The 17,511-nt window shown below is 41.7% G+C and overlaps 1 protein-coding gene across 1 annotated transcript in view; it reads left to right on the forward strand.

The window, feature by feature from the left end:
• The first annotated feature begins 3,233 nt into the window (after nucleotides 1-3,233).
• TAT (tyrosine aminotransferase) overlaps nucleotides 3,234-17,511 on the forward strand; it is a 44,635-nt gene continuing 30,357 nt past the window's right edge. Inside the window, exon 1 of the mRNA XM_040443015.1 lies at nucleotides 3,234-3,374. The gene's annotated coding sequence lies outside the window, so the exon portion shown is untranslated. The remainder of the gene's footprint in view (nucleotides 3,375-17,511) is intronic.

The raw sequence follows: 17,511 nt of genomic DNA on the forward strand, positions 1-17,511 counted from the left end.
AGGAAGAACTTACAGGATGGATTGGATGTAGGGGAGTGAAGGCAAGTGAGAAGTGACTGGGCGGTGGAGGCAGCCATTTACTGAATTGGGAAGACTGGAGGGAACAAGATATGGGGAAAAGTGGAAAGTTCCATTTTGGACATGCAAAATTTGAGGTGACTGTGATTCATCTAAGTGTAGGTGTTCAGTTGTGAAGGAATAGGTGAATGAGTCTGGAGCAGGGAGAGGGTGGGGTGGAGACACTCCGTGGGAGTAAAGGCACTCACCTGAGGACAGAGGGGTTAGAATGCAGAGGAAGGCCTTGGGCAGAGTCCCTGGGAAATCTAACATTTAGAGCCAACACTAAGAGGATTAAGAAGTGCTGAGTGAGGTAGTAGGAAACCCAGGAGGGTGAGATCACAGGCCTACCTGCCACACAAGAGCCCACAGGAGCCCTGTGGACCTAATCCTAGGGCCTTCCACAGATATTTATTTGAACGATACCCTGTTCTGAGCCTGGCACAACTGTGGCTATACAGGAGGCCTGGTGAACGGGCAGACACAGAATGGTTCAAGTGGCAAAGTGCTGCCTCTCAGACCTTCCCTCTGGGGCTCTGCAACCCTCTTTTTGAATAAACAACCCCCCTCACCAGCTCACCTTTTTGTTTCCCTTGTTTTTGTTTTGTTTCGTATCTTTACTTTTTTTTTTGTAACTCCCAATTGTTTTCCATCATTTTATTTTACACCCTACTCACATGTATAATAATTTTCAAACAGTAGTAGTAAAAGCATAAATAACAGTTATGTATCCATTGTAATCTTCACTTTGCTAACATGTTTATATTATATTTTGTGGCATATTAAAATCATTTATTCTAGATGGTGGAATTATGGCTGTTTTAATTTTCTTCTTTTTTTTTTTAATTTCCCAAATCTCTACAATGACCATATGATACATTTCTAAAAACAATTTATTTTATTTTATTTTTATTTTTTAAAATTTACATCCAAATTAGCATATAGTGCAACAGTGATTTCAGGAGTGGATTCCTTAGTGCCTGTTACCCATTCAGCCCATCCCCCCTCCCACAACCCCTCCAGCAACCCTCAGTTTGTTCTCCATGAGTCTCTTCTGTTTTGTCCCTCTCCTTTTTTTATATTATTTTTGTTTCCCTTCCCTTATGTTCATCTCTTTTGTCTCTTAAAGTCCTCAAATGAGTGAAGTCATATGATTTTTGTCTTTCTCTGACTGACTAATTTCACTTAGCATAATCCCCTCCAGTTCCATGCACATAGTTGCAAATGGCAAGATTTCATTGTTTTTGATTGCCAAGTAATACTCCATTGTACATATATACCGCATCTTCTTTATCCATTCATCCATCGATGGACATTTGGGCTCTTTCCATACTTTGGCTATTGTTGATAGTGCTGCTATAAACCTGGGGGTGCATGTGTCCCTTCGAAACAGCACACCTTATCCCTTTGGTAAATACCTAGTAGTGCAATTGCTGGGTCGTAGGGTAGTTCTATTTTTAGTTTTCTGAGGAACCTCCATACTGTTTTCCAGAGTGGCTGCACCAGCTTGCATTCCCATGTATCTTTACTTTGATCGGCTACTTACTGGATTGCTGCTATGTGGGGCAAACCATTTGGGGCTTGTTTTCTCTCTCCCTTTCTAAAAATGTTTTTATTTATTGGGGGGGGGTTGGGCAGAGAATGAGCTGGGGAGGGGCAAGAGGAGAAGGAGACAGAAGATCTGAGGCAAGCTCTGTGCTGACATCAGAGAGCCTGATACGGGTCTCAAACTTACAAACCTTGAGATCATGACCTGAACTGAAGTCAGATGCTTAACCTACAGAGCCACCCAGGCGCCCCAAGCTTGTTTTCTCTTTTTATTTTTTTATTTTGATTTTTTTAAATTTTTTTAACGTTTACTTATTTTTGAGACAGAGAGAGACAGAGTATGAACAGGGGAGGGGCAGAGAGAGAGGGAGACACAGAATCCGAAACAGGCTCCAGGCTCTGAGCTGTCAGCACAGAGCCGGACGCAGGGCTCGAACTCACAACTGTGAGATCATGACCTGAGCCGAAGTCGGACACTTAACCGACCAAGCCACCCAGGCACCCCTGTTTTCTCTTTTTATTTTTTTTTTTAATTTTTTTTTCAACGTTTTTTATTTATTTTGGGACAGAGAGAGACAGAGCATGAACGGGGGAGGGGCAGAGAGAGAGGGAGACACAGAATCGGAAACAGGCTCCAGGCTCTGAGCCATCAGCCCAGAGCCTGACGCGGGGCTCGAACTCACGGACCGCGATATCGTGACCTGATGCTTAACCGACTGCGCCACCCAGGCGCCCCAATGTTTTCTCTTTTTAAATAGTGCTTCACCCTTTGCTTTCTCTTCTCCCTTCACAGACACCATCACTCCGAGCACCAAGTCCGCTAAGGGCAGGGTCTCTAAGAGTCATCTGCAAATGCTTCCCATTATGTGCTCAGTCAGGATTTGCTGAGTAGACAGGTGGGTAGATGCATTTGCCTTTTTATTCTCGTTAGGATGCTTTGTGGAACAAGGAGGACACGGATATGTCTTTGTGGGAGGCCGTGGAGGAAGGTCTTTCCGATCTCCGGGTTATGTGCCTTAACTTCTCCACAAACCATCTGTGGCAGATTGCCTTTTCTAAAAAAGACCACACCAGTATTTCCAGCCCCACATACTCTTCCAAAACTTTGGCACTGCCCCCTCAAGATGGGGAGTCTCAATCCCCACCCTGTGAGCCTGGGCAGGACATTATGGTTGCTGGACAAAGAGATTCAGGGCTGGCTACATAATTTGTGGGGCCCAGTGCAAAATAAAAATGTGGGGCCCTTTGTTTAAATATTATTGGGAATTTTAAGATGGTGACAACAGAGTGGTAAACCAAGTGTGGGTCTCTTCTAAGTACAGAGCCCTGGGTGACTGCACAGGTCACATTCTGTGAAGCTGGCCCTGAATAGAAATGGCTTCTAAGTCCTGTCATAAAAGGCAGTGCAGCTTCCTTCTGGCTGTCTCTGAGAATGCTCCATCTTGGAACCCAGTCAAGTAATGTGAGGAATCTCAGGCTACATGAAAAAGCCACGTTTGGGTGTTATGGCTGTTAGTCCCAGCTGACAATCACTGTCACCTGCAAGATATTGGTGAATAAAATATAAATATAAAATCTTTTGATTCTTTTACCTTCTTCCAGGAACTCGCGGACAGACATTATGCATATAGTAGAAGATTACAAGGACAGGAGCCCTCTTGTGAAGGTTGAATGTTCAACCAAAGCAAAGAGCTCCAGTAGCAGATGGCCAAAGACTATAGAAAAGGAAAGTACTCGCCAGTGGTGTGTTAGAGAAATTTCCTGAAAAGGTACGATCACAACTCTCATTCATATATAAAACGGACACATGCTAAACCTTTTATTTAACTCAGTAGTCATGGGGGGAAATCAGGCAGATGTTACCACAGGTTCAAAAGAAAATCTGAAGAACACACCCAGTATAGATCAGGAATCATGAAACAGGTGTACAAAGGAGGCAAAACCAATTGTTTGCAAAGAGCAAAAGGAAAATCAGCTGAACCTCTACCAGACAAGATAGAATTTGTATGTCCAAAGGTAAAACTTTACTTTTTTTCATTGCTATTGATTATCTACATTTTAGAGTTGTAAAATAACACCGTTTTCTGCTGAAGCACAAATAGAAAGGCATTGCCTTTACTTAAACTGGAAAAGTGGGATGCTAAATGGTGTTAGAGATTTCGAGTTTGGGAAAATGTAGCAGGAGGCTAGCTCTGAGGAAAAATAGTACACACTGCTGGTTCTTTTTTTTTTTTTTTTCATGTTTATTTATTTATTGGGAGAGGGAGAGAGAGCAAGGGAGGGACAAAGAGAGAGGGAGAGAGAGAATCCCAAGCAGGCTCCACGCTGTCAGCACAGAGCCCAACTTGGGGCTCAAATTCACAAACAGTGAGATCTGACCTGAGCCAAAATCAGGAGTCAGACGCTTAGCCGACGGAGCCCTCCAAGTGCCCCTACACTGCTGGTTATGACTTAGCATGCTTGGAATGAAGCCTGGGCATCTGCAGTTTTTAATAGTTCCACAAAGCACCCCATTTGAGAACCAATCTGTTAATATAAATTAGCATTCAATTTTCCACCCGAAGGGAGAGCCTAATGTGAGAATAATCCAAATCCTCACCTAAATTTTTTGTTAAAAAATAAACATTTCTGTTGGTTTGGGATATGTTCTATGGCACTTGGGGGTGGAGGGTTGACTTTCCCACTTGTGTTCTTAACTCTGAGTGGTTTCATTCAGCCATCCCTATCAGGGAAACAGTCCTTCAGGTGTGTGGATCAAGAGCGAATTCCTGCATATTCCCTGCATCTCCTGGCTTCCTCTCTCTTTCGGAATATCCTGTGCTGGTCCCCAGACTCCAGGCTCTAGCTCTGGTGACAGAGAGGACTTCTGACCTTGTTTAGCCTGCAGCAAGGGCAGAGCTGGCCAGCAGGGGGCAGCGCAGGCTCAAGCTGGGGTGTCTTCGCCATACTCCCCTTTCCTCAGCCTGAGCATTTCCTTGCCCAACTGGCCTGGGTGACTCTATTTCTCTCATCAGAGGTGTGATAGAAAAAGCACACAGTTCAGTTTAGTTCAATCTTTCCTGAACTTTGCATACTACATAAATGACCTTAGGAAGTTTCTCAACTTCTCTTTGCCCAGATGTTCATGTTTGCAGAATAGGGATAATTGTACCCATCTCCTAGGATTAAATCAAGTAAATATGTGTAAAACACTTGAAGCAGTGGTTGGCAGAGTTAATACTATAAAAGTATTCACTGTTCTTACCGTCACCGTTATTGTTTATCAGGCACTGTTGACTCCTAAGTGAACGAGACTGTCTTTTAAAGACAGTCTTGAGGCAGGGCAAAGAAAAAGATGTACATGGGTGTACACGGGGTATGGAGGGGGCAGAAGTAACCAAAAAACAGCTTCCCAGAGGACAGAGTGCTTTTAGGAATATATAAGACAAAGGGGCTTGGGAGTTGGGGAGCAAAAGCAGGGGACAGCATTCTAAACAAAGGGGGCAGCCAATGGAAAGGCAGGTTTGGGGAGCTTCAAGTTCAAATCCTTCTACTTGAGCCAGCCCTGGGAGCAAGGGAGGATGTGAAGGGAAAGGAGACAGAGATGGGTAGGGGCCAGATCATGACTAGACTTGAAAGTCAGGGGTGCCTCTGTATCTCAGTTGGTTGAGCGTCTGACATTGGCTCGCGTCATGGTCTCACAGTTTGTGGGGTTGAGCCCCACATTGGGCTTGTTGCTCTCAGTGCAGAGCCCGCTTCAGATCTTCTGTTCCCCTCTCTCTCGGTCTCTCCCCTGCTCACACTCTCACACTCAGAGATAAATAAAACATTAAAAAAAAAATTTTTTTTTTTAAAGAAAAAGGAAAAAATAAAGTCAGCCATATGGACATGGACTTCCTGCTGCAAGTCTGTGGACTCCAAGCAAGGGCACACAACCTCCACTGTGGGGAGGGAAAAAATATTAGTGCTTTAATTTGTAAATGCTATCTTGTTGGGAATTTCTGTTTCTTTTTTGCGTTTATTTATTTTTTAAGGGGATACATATATTTTTAAGTTTATTTATTTATTTTGAGAGAGAGAGAGAGAGAGAGAGAGGGAGAATCCCAAGCAGGCTTCACACTGTCAGCGCAGAGCCCCACACAGGGCTCGATCTCACAACTGTGAGATCATGACCTGAGCTGAAATCAAGAGTCAGACACTTAACCGACAAAGCCATCCAGGTACCCCATGGATTTCTTTTTCTGTGCAGTCAAAAATCTGCGTGTAACTTTTGACTCCCCCAAAACTTAACGGTAACATAACAGTCAACTAATGCATGTTTTGTATGTTAAACATGTTACATATTATATTTTTACAATAAAGTAGGCTAGAGGGAAAAAATGCTATTAAAATCACTAGGAAGAGAAAATACATTTACAGTGATGTACTATATTTATTGAAAACCATCCACATGTAAGTGGACCCATGCAGTTCAGACTCATGTTGTTCAAGGGTTAACTGTATTTGTCTATTGGGATGCATGCTAGGTTTATGACTACAGGTCATGCAGAACCACCAGAGATGGCTGGCTTTTAACCAGGAAAATGACAGAAATAACATCTCAGGGGCACCTGAGTGGCTCAGTCTGTTAAGCGTCCAACTCTTGAGCTCAGGGTCGAGCTTGCAGGGAAAGCTGGCCCAAGTTGAGAGCTGGCCCATGTTGAGGCGTTGGCATTGGGGATGGCAAAGATGTGGACTTGAGTGATATCAAGGAAGTATTTAGTTCCATCAACAGGAAGTAGTAATCTCTAAGTGGCCAGGTAGCCAAGAGCATGGGGAATAGAATATCAAATGCTCAATGAAAACAAACACTCAAAGAATATCGGGTACCCAATGATTGTCAGGTGTTGGTAGCTATAAATTTTTATTACAGAGAATATAAGTCCAAGATTGGAATCTGTCACTTGTATTTGGACTGTAAAGGTGACCTTAACTGAGTCATGAGAGGATGATGATTCCTTCTTGCCAGGAAGGAGTCAGACTACACTCTTGAGTGAGAATGGTAGGAGGCAGGACCATTGCGGGGAGGAAGGGGAGGCTACGTTTCTGGAAAGAAGGGACTTAAGCATATCTATAGACTCAAAAGAGAGGGGATCAATGAAGGGATGAAAAACAGAAACAGCTGCTCCAGTAGAATCCCCAGGGCCTGGTGTCCTGGCAGAGTATCATTCCACTTCTCCTCACCAGAGAAACCCCTTCTCTTATCAAAGTGCTCATTTAAAATGGTTAAACAGAATGACTCTTACACAATTATAAAGTGTGTATCATTGATTTATTTAGCTTTACTTATTTATTTAGATTGTTTATTACTAATGACAGAATGGCAGTATGAGAAAATTGGTTCAAAGGCCTATGGGAGAGACCAAAGTATTTCTAGACAATGCAAGACAACACACCAAAAGAAGATGGTCAAGTCAGCTCCCAAACTGGCTAGTGTCTTACTGGTTGGATGAGTTGAATGAGCAACAGCCCCAGTTTTCCCAGGACACTCCTGCTTTTATCACTAAAAGTTCTTTGTCTTGGGAAGCCCCTCAGTCCCAAAGCAAATGGGAACAGTTGGTCATCTTACCTAAAGGACCATAAGCTATAAGCTTTGAAGTTATTCTATTAGACAGGAAGTCACTTCAATCTTTACTTTCCAAAAAGCACTTGCAATTGACCAATCCGAAAGAGGATCCAGCTTTACAGAACCTGACCCTGAATCAAGACAAGTGATACGTCAAACAAAAGCACACTACCCCCTAGAGAATCAGTAATTTGGTGTGGGCCTGCTCCACAGCACTCCATATAGCATTGAAGACATGAAGTTATCTCTTGCCTCTTTTCTAACTGTTGAATAATTTTTGACACTCTACAAAATAAAACAAAAAATAATTTCTGTACCTCATCCACATTTCTGTAGAGGAAAGAAAAATTATCAAGGGCAGGCTCAGTCCTCAGAGCTGGGGAGACTCCTCTCAGTATAAGCCATTCACTTGCATAATTAAGAATTACCCCTCTTACAAAAAACATTAAAAAAAATTTTAAAAAGAAAAACAAAGGGGTGCCTGGTTGGCTCAGTTGGTTAAGCGTCCGACTTCAGCTCAGGTCATGATGTCACAGTCCGTGAGTTTGAGCCCCATGTCGGGCTCTGTGCCGACAGCTCAGAACCTGGAGCCTGCTTTGGATTCTGTGTCTCCCTCTCTCTCTGCCCCTCCCCTGCTCATGCTCTGTCTCTCTCTGTCTCAAAAATAAATAAAAACATTTAAAAAATTAAAAAAAAAGAAGAAGAATTACCCCTCTTACAGTAGCTATCATTTTGAAAGGTTGCAAAAGGTTTAGATCCCTGGCAGGTCAGAGTTCAGTCTCCAGGGACTAGACCCACCCAGATAATCCAGGATAATTTCCCTGCTATAGGATTCTTAATCATATCTGATAAGTTGCTTTGGCCATGTGAGGTGACGTATTTGGTTTCCGGGGAGTAGGCTGTGGAAATCTCGGGGAGTAGGCTGTGGACATCTCGGAGGGGGACATTCTTCTCTTTACTGTACTGTGGGTCAGTTTCAGGAGTGCTTTGACTGGGTCATTCGTGGGTCTCCCATGAGGCTGTAGCCAAGAGTTTGGTTAGGACTGTAGTCATCTAGGTTTTAATGCACCCAGAGGATCTGCTCCAAAGGTCATCCAGTCACGTGGTGGACAAGTTAATGCAGCTACTCTCAGGGGGCCTCGATTCCTCTTCACAGGGGGTGTCCATAGGATTGCTTGGGTATCAAGGCATAAGGCTGGCTTCTCCCAGAGCAAGAGATCAAAGAGACCAAAATGGAAGCTGCAGTGAATGGTTTTTTTTTTTAATTTTTAATTTTTAAATTTTTAAATATTCATTTTTAAGAGACATAGAGTGTCAGCGAGGGAGGGGCAGAGAGAGAGGGAGACACAGAATCTGAAGCAGGCTCCAGGCTCTGCACTGTCAGCACAGAGCCCAACACAGGTCCTGAACTCATTGACTGTGAGATGGTGACCTGAGACGAAGTCAGACACTTAACCGTTGGAGCCACCCAGGAGCTCCTGCTTTTTTTTTTTTTTTTTTTTTTTTTTGCCTTAGAAGTCACATACTGTCACCTCTTCCATGGAATCATTAGTCATGCAAGTCAACCCTTACTGCACGTGAAAGGACCTAATATGTTAGGGCGTGACTATCAGAAGGCAAGGATAACTGGGGCCCTCCGTGGAGGCCAGCCATCCCAAATGTTTATTATTACTCATCTTTTGATGTATGGTATCATTAAAAAATTTCTCAGATTGTGGAAACGTTTTCAAAGCATCATTTTTAGAAAAAGTCTATGAGTGCATGTGAATGTATTAATTGTAAAAGTAACGTAACATCGGGGCACCTGGGTGGCTTAGTAGGTTGAGCGTTCACTCTTGATTTCGGCTCAGGTTATGATCTCACGGTTTGTGAGGTCGAGTCCTGCACTGACGGTCAGCTGTCAGCACAGAGCCTTCTTGGGATTCTCTCTCTCCCTCTCTGCCCTTCCCCTGCTTGTGTTCCCTCTCCCCATATAAATAAATAACTTAAAAACATTAAAAACCAGGAATGTAACATAAAAAGTAACCTCTCCTAATTATAAACTGCTTTCATTTTTGCATATTCTATTAAGACTTTGTCTGCAAGGGTGTCTGGGTGGCTCAGTCAAGTTAAGCATCCGAGTTTGACTCAGGTCATGATCTCACAGTTTGTGAGTTTTAGCCCTGCATGGGGCTTACTGCTGTCAGCTTGGAGTCCGCTTCAGATCCTCTGTCCTCCCCCCCCAACCCCACGCAACTCGTCCCCCCCCCTGCTCATGCCATCTCTCTCTCTCTCTCTCTCTCTCTCTCTCTCTCTCTCTCTCTCTCTCTCAAAATAAAAAAATAAAAAAACTTGGCAAAAAACATTTATTTTGCATATTTTCATACTGTTATAAACATATCACATGAAATTTTGCAGTATGATGAGGAGGTTAAATGTTTGGTCTGTGAAGCCTAGATTTCCTGGGTTCAAAGCCTGATTCCACCACTTACTAGCTATATGACCTTGAGAAAATAACTTAAATTTGATATGCCTCAATTTCCTTATTGGCAACATGAGGATACTAATGCCTCATAGGGGTGCTGTGAGGATTGAATGAGTTAACACTATCTGATACGTAGAAAGTGCAAAATGAGAGTTTGCTGCTGTTTTTGTTTCTTTTAGCGTTATCTTGTAAAATACTTATGTCATAAAACACTGTTATGTCTTTCTGTAAAAGACAAAGAAAAAAAAAAAGAATATATGGAAGTCCTCTGGTACCTCAGACTGTGACCTTATTTGGAGATACTGTCTTTATAGAGGTAATCGAGTTAAATGATGTCATTAGGGTGGGTTCCTAATCCAATATGACTGGTGTCCTTATAAAAAGGGGAAACTTGAAGACAGAGATAGACATGCATAGAGGGAAGACAATGTGAAGGGACAGGGAGAGGATGGCCATTGACAAGCCCAGGAGAGAGGCCTGGAGCAGACTCTTCCCTCACAGCCCTTAGAAGGAGCCAATCCTACTAACACCTTGATCGTGGACTTCTGGCTTCCAGAACTGTGAGACAATACATTTCTGTTGTGTAAACCACCTGGTTTGTGGCACTTTGTTGTAGCAGCCCTAGCAAGCTAGTACAAACACTTTCTTATGATGGAATATGTATCTTTACAATTGTGATTATGCTAATTACTATGATGTATACTCATTATATGAATGATGTTATCACACTTTGCTTAGCTGTTCCCCAATAGTGACACTTAGGATGTTTTCAGTGCTTCAGTATCACAGCTAATGCAGAAATAAATTATTTTTTCAGGATAAATTCTCAGGGGTGGGATTTCTGGGGTCAGGGAATATGGATATTTTTGTCTTGATGTGTCTTACCACTTTGTTTTCTCAAAGGGCCACTCTGATAGTCCATGTGTGAAATATGGTGATGGCAAATCAAAGTCCTGTGTAATTATCTGTCTCTACTCTGGGCCCCTATAGGGCTTCATGCATTTTGGAGTGCCCTTCGAGCATCAGTTTCCATTGTAGTGCTCAGTGAAAAAGTCCACGAGTCACTAGCAAAAACTAGCATTTCTCTACATCTTAGGACATCAGTAATATGTGTGCAATAACCAAAAACAAGTTCCTTCAGCCTATTCATCTCACCAAATGTGCAGCGTGTTGCCTTCAAAGGTGACTCAGAGAAAATCCACTGCCCTACCAAGGAACAGCACCTGCATCAACTAATAAGTATGGGCCCTGTTAGCTTTCTGCATACTGACATCAGCAGAATGCCCTGTCCTGTTCTTAGCGCCACCTTGACCAGCACCACCCAGGTGTGGGTGATTCCCAACTCAGGTTTCACAATGTCCCCCGGGAGGCAGTTGAGTACAAGAGGCAGCCTGGGACCAGGGAGGGTGGAGCTCTGACTTCAAGAGCTGGCTGCCAGTGAAATCTGGACACAGACAAAGAGTGTTGCTCACCGCCTTCACACTTCTCCATTCAGCATCATTTCCTTCTTTGTGGGCACATGTTACCCTCAGAGGGCTGCAATCTCTCCCCTTGTATCACCTACCCCCAAAAATCTGCTCAAAGTAAACTTTTACACACAGGAACAAGCAATCTGTGCCCAATAATATCACTCCTTATCCAAACGGAAGCTCCACAGGAGCTGTTTTTTTTACTGCTGTGACAGTGCCTGGCATGTAGTAAGTGCTCAATAAACAAGTGTTGACTAGAGGAATAAACTTCATCTTTTAAGGTCATTATTATTATTATTTCAGATTAAAAATTTTTTTTTTAATGTTTACTTTTTGAGAGAAAGAGAGAGAGAGAGAGACAGAGCATGAGCAGGGAAGGGGCAGAGACAGACGGAGACACAAAATCTGAAGCTAGGCTTCAGGCTCTGAGCTATCAGCACAGAGCCCCACATAGGGCATGAACCCACAAGCCAAACCCACAAGCCGTGAGATCATAACCTGAGCTGAAGTCAGATGCTCAACCAACTGAGCCACCCAGGTGCCCCTATTATTTTGCATTAGTAACAGCACTTACTATAGTCGAAATATTTGAAAATTAAGAAAAATGTAGAGAAAAAATTGAAGTCACCCATAAAAAATCATCCATAAATCCATAGCTACCTTATTCCAAATATGTTAATGTTTTGTATATTTTTTCCAGTAACTTTGACATCCAAATTTATATGCTGGCTATTGTGAAAGTGCTTCAAAATAGTGTAAGTATAAGGTAGTATTAAAAAATACTAATTTAAAGGGGTGCCTGGGTGGCTCAGTTGGTTAAGCGTCTGACTTTGGCATGGATTATGATCTCACAGTTCGTGGGTTCGAGCCCTGTGTCAGGCTCTGTGCTGACAGCTTAGAGCCTGGAGCCTGCTTCAGATTCTGTGTCTCCCACTCTCTCTGCCCCTCCCCCGCTCACACTTTGTCTCTCAAAAATAAATAAAAATGTTAAAAAAATACTAATTTATAATGTCCTAAAAATGGTCTTTTGGGTAGTCCTAAGTATTATCTCCTCCAGCCATTTCTGTGCCCAGTGGCCATCTGTTTTGTTGATATTCTTGACAAAGGGGATAGAGTTATCTTGGGTATGATAAAATGTGCAAGACCTAATTAATTTTTAAAAGTAAGTCCATGTTTGGCAGTTCCTTTGTCTGGGGCCGGCAGAGAGGGAACCTGCGGGGAGGTGGAGAATAACGGGCAGTGTCACAAAATCAAATAAACAACTGTAACATGTTGGGTGTTACAACTCTGAAAAATTGGGAATGATCATGGCCCGAAGGCAGTGGTCCTCTGGTACCTTGTGTGTGTGAGGGCAGCTTTTGTTGCAAACCAGTCCCAGGGACCCTGCCCTTGTGTGTCGGGCCTCTTCATACCACATTCCTCTCAAAAGGTCTCTCTTTTGAGTTGATGGCTTGCTTAAAATCCAACATCTTATTTAAACCTCTATGTTTTGGGGTGCCTGTGGGGTCTCAGTCAGTTAAGCGCCCTACTCTTGATTTCGGTACAGGTCATGATCTCAGTTTGTGAGTTCAAGCCCCACATCGGGCTCTGTGCTGACAGCGTGGAGCCTGCTTGCAATTCTTTCTCTCCCTCTGTCTTACCCCTCCCCTGTTTGCTCTCTCTCTCTCTCTCTCTCTCTCAAAGTGAATAAATAAAACATTTAAAAAATAAAATAAAACTTTATGTTTTCAGTCTTCTCACACCAGTACTATTTCAAGAACAAGACCAGAAAATGGTATCATTTATAGGATCTCCCTTGTTTGCCCAGTTTGTTCAAGGTCACCAACAAATTGTTGACACGTTAAGACCGGAATCCAAATTCTGGGATGCCCTTCCATTTTGTCATACGCACACTCCTGTTTGTTTCTTGTTCTGGGTTGAATTATGTTCCCTCTAAATTCATATATTAAAGCCCTAACTCACCAGTATCACAGAATGTGATGTTATTTGGAAATAAGGTCATTGCAGATGTAATTAGTTGCTGAAGTAGAGTGGGCCTCTAATCCAGTATGATGCATGTTCTTATTAAAAGGGAGAGTGATGTGTTAAGATGAAGGCAGAGAGCAAGAGGATGCCTCTATGGGTCAAGGAGTGCCAAAGATTGTCAGTTAACCACCCTTAGCTGGGGAGAGGCATGGAAGAGATTCTCCCTCCCAGGCCTCCCTCCAACCCTGTGGACACCTTGATCTCAGACTTCTGGCCTCTGGAAGTCTGAGACAATATATTTCTGTTGTTTAAGCCATGTAGTTTTTGGTACTTTGTATCACGGCCCTAGTAAACTAATATGCTCTCCCTAGTATGACTTAGATGTCATTGAATCTTGGGAAATTAATGTTCTCCATAGGGGTTGGAGTCTCTTTGGTGATTCTAGCTTCCTTTTTCCTCATTTTGGAAAGTGGTAGTGCTCAGGCAGAGGTAAAGTTTTCTGATATGTTCCATATTCCAGTATGTCAATAGTTTGAATTATTAAAGTCATGAATGTGCAGGGTAAAGTAAAATATGAAAATGTGTGATAAAAAACTTGGTGCGTAGAGTATACCATCAGATTATATCTATGGAAATTATATCTGTATATTCAAGGGACCTGACACAAATTATATCTATTGTTTGTGTACACAACACACACACACACACACACACACACACACACACACACACAGATTGTACAAAGAAAGAGATTAGGAATATAATGGACATCTATAAACTACTTCATCCAGTGTGCAGAGTGCACATTCCTCTCATGCTTACATGGAACATTCACTGAGATAGACTGATCTAAAAATCAATGATCTAAGCTTCCACTCTAGAAAAGTAGAAATGGAAGAGCAAATCTAAAGCAAGCAGAAGAAAAGAAATAAAAATTCGAGGGGCACCTGGGTAGCTCAGTTGGTTAAGCGTCCAACTTTTGATTTTGGTTCAGGTCATGATCTCACAGTTGGTGAGATCGAGCCCTGTGTCAGGCTCCAAGCTGCCAGTGTGGGATTCTCTCTCTCTCCCACTCCCTCTGCCTCTCCCCCCCCCCCCCCTCTCTCTCTCTCTCTCTCTCTCTCTCTCTCTCTCTCTCTCTCTCTCTCTCAAAGTAAATAAATAACCTTTAAAAAATTAGAGTAGAAATCAATGAAATATGAAACAGGAAATCAATAGAGAAAATCACAAAACTGAAAGATGATTCTTTGAAAAGATAAATCAGATGATTTAACTCTAGGCATGATAAGAAAGTAAGAGAGATGACCCAAATTACTATTATCAGGAATTGAAGAGAGGATATCATTGCAGATTCCATGGATGTTAGAAAGATGTTAAAGGGATATTATGAACAACTCTCTGCTCACAGATTTGATAACCTAAGTGAAATGGACCAATTCCTTGAAAGACACAACCTGCCAAAATTCATACAACAAGAGATAGATAATCTGAATGGACCTTTAGCCACTAAAGAAGTCAACTCAACAATATATACCCTTCCAAAACAGAAAGTACCAGGCCCAGATAGGTTCACTGGTGAATTCTACCAAACATTTAAGGAAGAAAAGTATATCAATTCTCTCTAATCTCTTTCAGAAGATAGAACCAGAGGTATAGTTCCTAATTCATTCTGTGAGTCCAGCATTACCCCAATACCCAAACCTGATAAACTACACACCAATGTTTCTCATTAATACAAATGTAAAACTTCTCAACAAAATATTAGCAAATAGAATATAATAATGTATAAAAAGAACTATACACAATGACCAAATGGGATTTATCTAAGATACACAAGGCTGATTCAACATTTGAAAATAAATTAATCTATCACATCAACTGACTAATGAAGAGAAGGCACATGATCATATCCATAGATACAGAAAAAGCATTTGATAAACTCGAGCATCTATTCATGATAGAAACTCTCAGTAGGGACTCCTGGGTGTCTCAGTTAATTAAATTTCTGACTGTTGTTTTCAGCTCAGGTCATGATCTCACAGTTCATTAAATCTAGCCTGCTTTGGGCTCTGCCCTGCCAGCACAGAACCTGCTTGGGATTCTCTCTGCCACTCTCCTGCTCATGCACATTCTCTAACTCTCTCTCTCTCTCAATATAAATAACCATTTAAAACAAAACAAACAAACAAAAACCTCTCAGTAAAACTGGAAAAGAGGGGAGCTTTCTCAACTTGATGAAGAGTACCTATAAAAGAATGTACAGCTTATATCATACTTAATGGTGAGAACTCAAAAGCTTTCTCACAAGGGTAGGAACAAGGCAAGGATGTTCCTCTCATCACTGCTTTTAAACATCATACTTGGAATTCTACCTAATGCAATAAGACAAGGAAAGGAAATAAAAGATATACAGATTTGGAAGAAAGAAGGAAAACTGTCTTTGTTAACAGATGACATGATCATTTATGTAGAAAATCCAGAAAAACTCAACCCAAAAAGCTCCTAGAACAAATAAGCAATTATGGCAAGGTCACAGAATACAAGGTTATGATATAATAATCAACCACTTTCCTACATATATATACATATATATATATATATATGTATATATATATACACATACATATATATACATATATATACATATATATGTATATATATACACATACATATATATACATATATATGTATATATATATATACACATATATATATATATACCATCAATGAACAAGTGAAATTTGAAATTAAAAAACATAATACCATTCACATTAGTACTGCAAGAAAAATGAAATAGGCACAAAACTACTGAATAGGGCTAATCTAGCTACCCAGTAGGATAACATAGAAATGCTAGAGGGTGGCCTCTGAGGCTAGATCAAAAAAGACACCAGGCTTCTGCCCTGTTCTCTCCACTCACTCACTCTGGGAGAATCCAACTGCCATATTGTCGAGACACTCAAGCATCCCTCTGGAGAGGTCTACTTGGAAAAGGACTCACGTCTTCAGCCAGCACCCAAGAAATTGAAACTTTCTGTCATCGGCCATGTGAGTGAACCACCTTCAAAGTGGATGACTGTAGTTCCAGATACATCTTGACTGAAACTTTGTGAGAGACTCTGAGCATACTCCCCAAACTAAGCTCCTCCTGAATTCCTAACCTGTAGATTTCCTAACCTGCAGAAACTGTGAGAGAAAATAACTTTTTGTTGTTGTTTTAAGCCTTTAACTTCTGATGCAATTTGTTTCGCATAATAGATAACTAACCTAAATGGGGATATTATCCACTGAGTAAGTGAATCCTGAAGGAGAACTAAGTTTCAGGGGACAGTATAATAGATATGGGGCCATACAATTCGCTCTTGCCAATAGAATTTGAAAGGAAATGATATGTGTCACTTCCCGTTTGAAACCATTAAGAATGGTTCTGCCTTTTCTACATTCACTCCGTCTTCTCTACCTCCATTTCCCCCAAACCAGGGCATCATTGAGGCTATGTGGTGAAAAATGTCAGAACCACAGGATGGAATGAGCCTGGATCCTGGAATCACTCCTGAAAGAAAGCTTCCTATGAGAAATCCCAACCATGAACACCTGCTTTGAACTTTATGTGATTGATAAATAAACATTAATTGTATTAAGCCACTGAGACTGGAGATCATTATAGCAATTAGTGCTGATTGGTCTGGATAATAGATACACATTAAGTTTAAGTTATATCTGAGGTATCAAATATGGAGGAGGCAGTTGTAAGTACTAGATGCTTGGAAAAAGCTGGAGAAATAGCTTGTGTATTTTCTGAGGCCCCCAGGCTTTCGGGAGTCTCCATTCTTAACTATCATGTTACCAAAATGCACATGACATATGCACTAACATATCTGATAAAGTAAGTTTTTAAAAAAATATTTTTATTTTTAAGTAATCTCTACCCAGCATGGGGCTTGAACTCACAACTCCGAGATCAAGAGTCACACGCTCCACTGACTGAGCCAACCAGCACCCCAAAGTAAGTTTTCAATATTTTGGAATTTTCATCGAAAAATTTCCTTTTCAGTCTGTAGTCTTGTTGTGGTGTTCAAGAAGTTTTCATAGTTGGGGCACCTGGGTGGCTCAGTTGGTTGAGCATCCAACTTCAGCTTAGGTCATGATCTTGCCATCTGTGAGCCCCGCGTCGAGCTCTGTGCTGACAGCTCAGAGCCTGGAGCCTGCTTTGGATCCTGTGTGTCCCTCTCTCTCTGCCCCTCCCCCATTCATGCTCTGTCTGTCTCTCTCTCTCTGTCAAAAATAAAAATAAACATTAAAAAATTTTTTTAAAGAAGTTTTCATAGTTAATTGTACCACTTACTAGGCATCCAGTTCAAAGTCACTCATGATAAAGATAAAGGTGACTGGCATATTCTTGAAGTAGTCCTTTCTGGTCATTG

Source organism: Herpailurus yagouaroundi, unplaced genomic scaffold (genome assembly GCF_014898765.1).
Source record: "Herpailurus yagouaroundi ecotype Mexico unplaced genomic scaffold, PumYag 190, whole genome shotgun sequence".
NCBI classification, from domain to species: domain Eukaryota; kingdom Metazoa; phylum Chordata; class Mammalia; order Carnivora; family Felidae; genus Herpailurus; species Herpailurus yagouaroundi.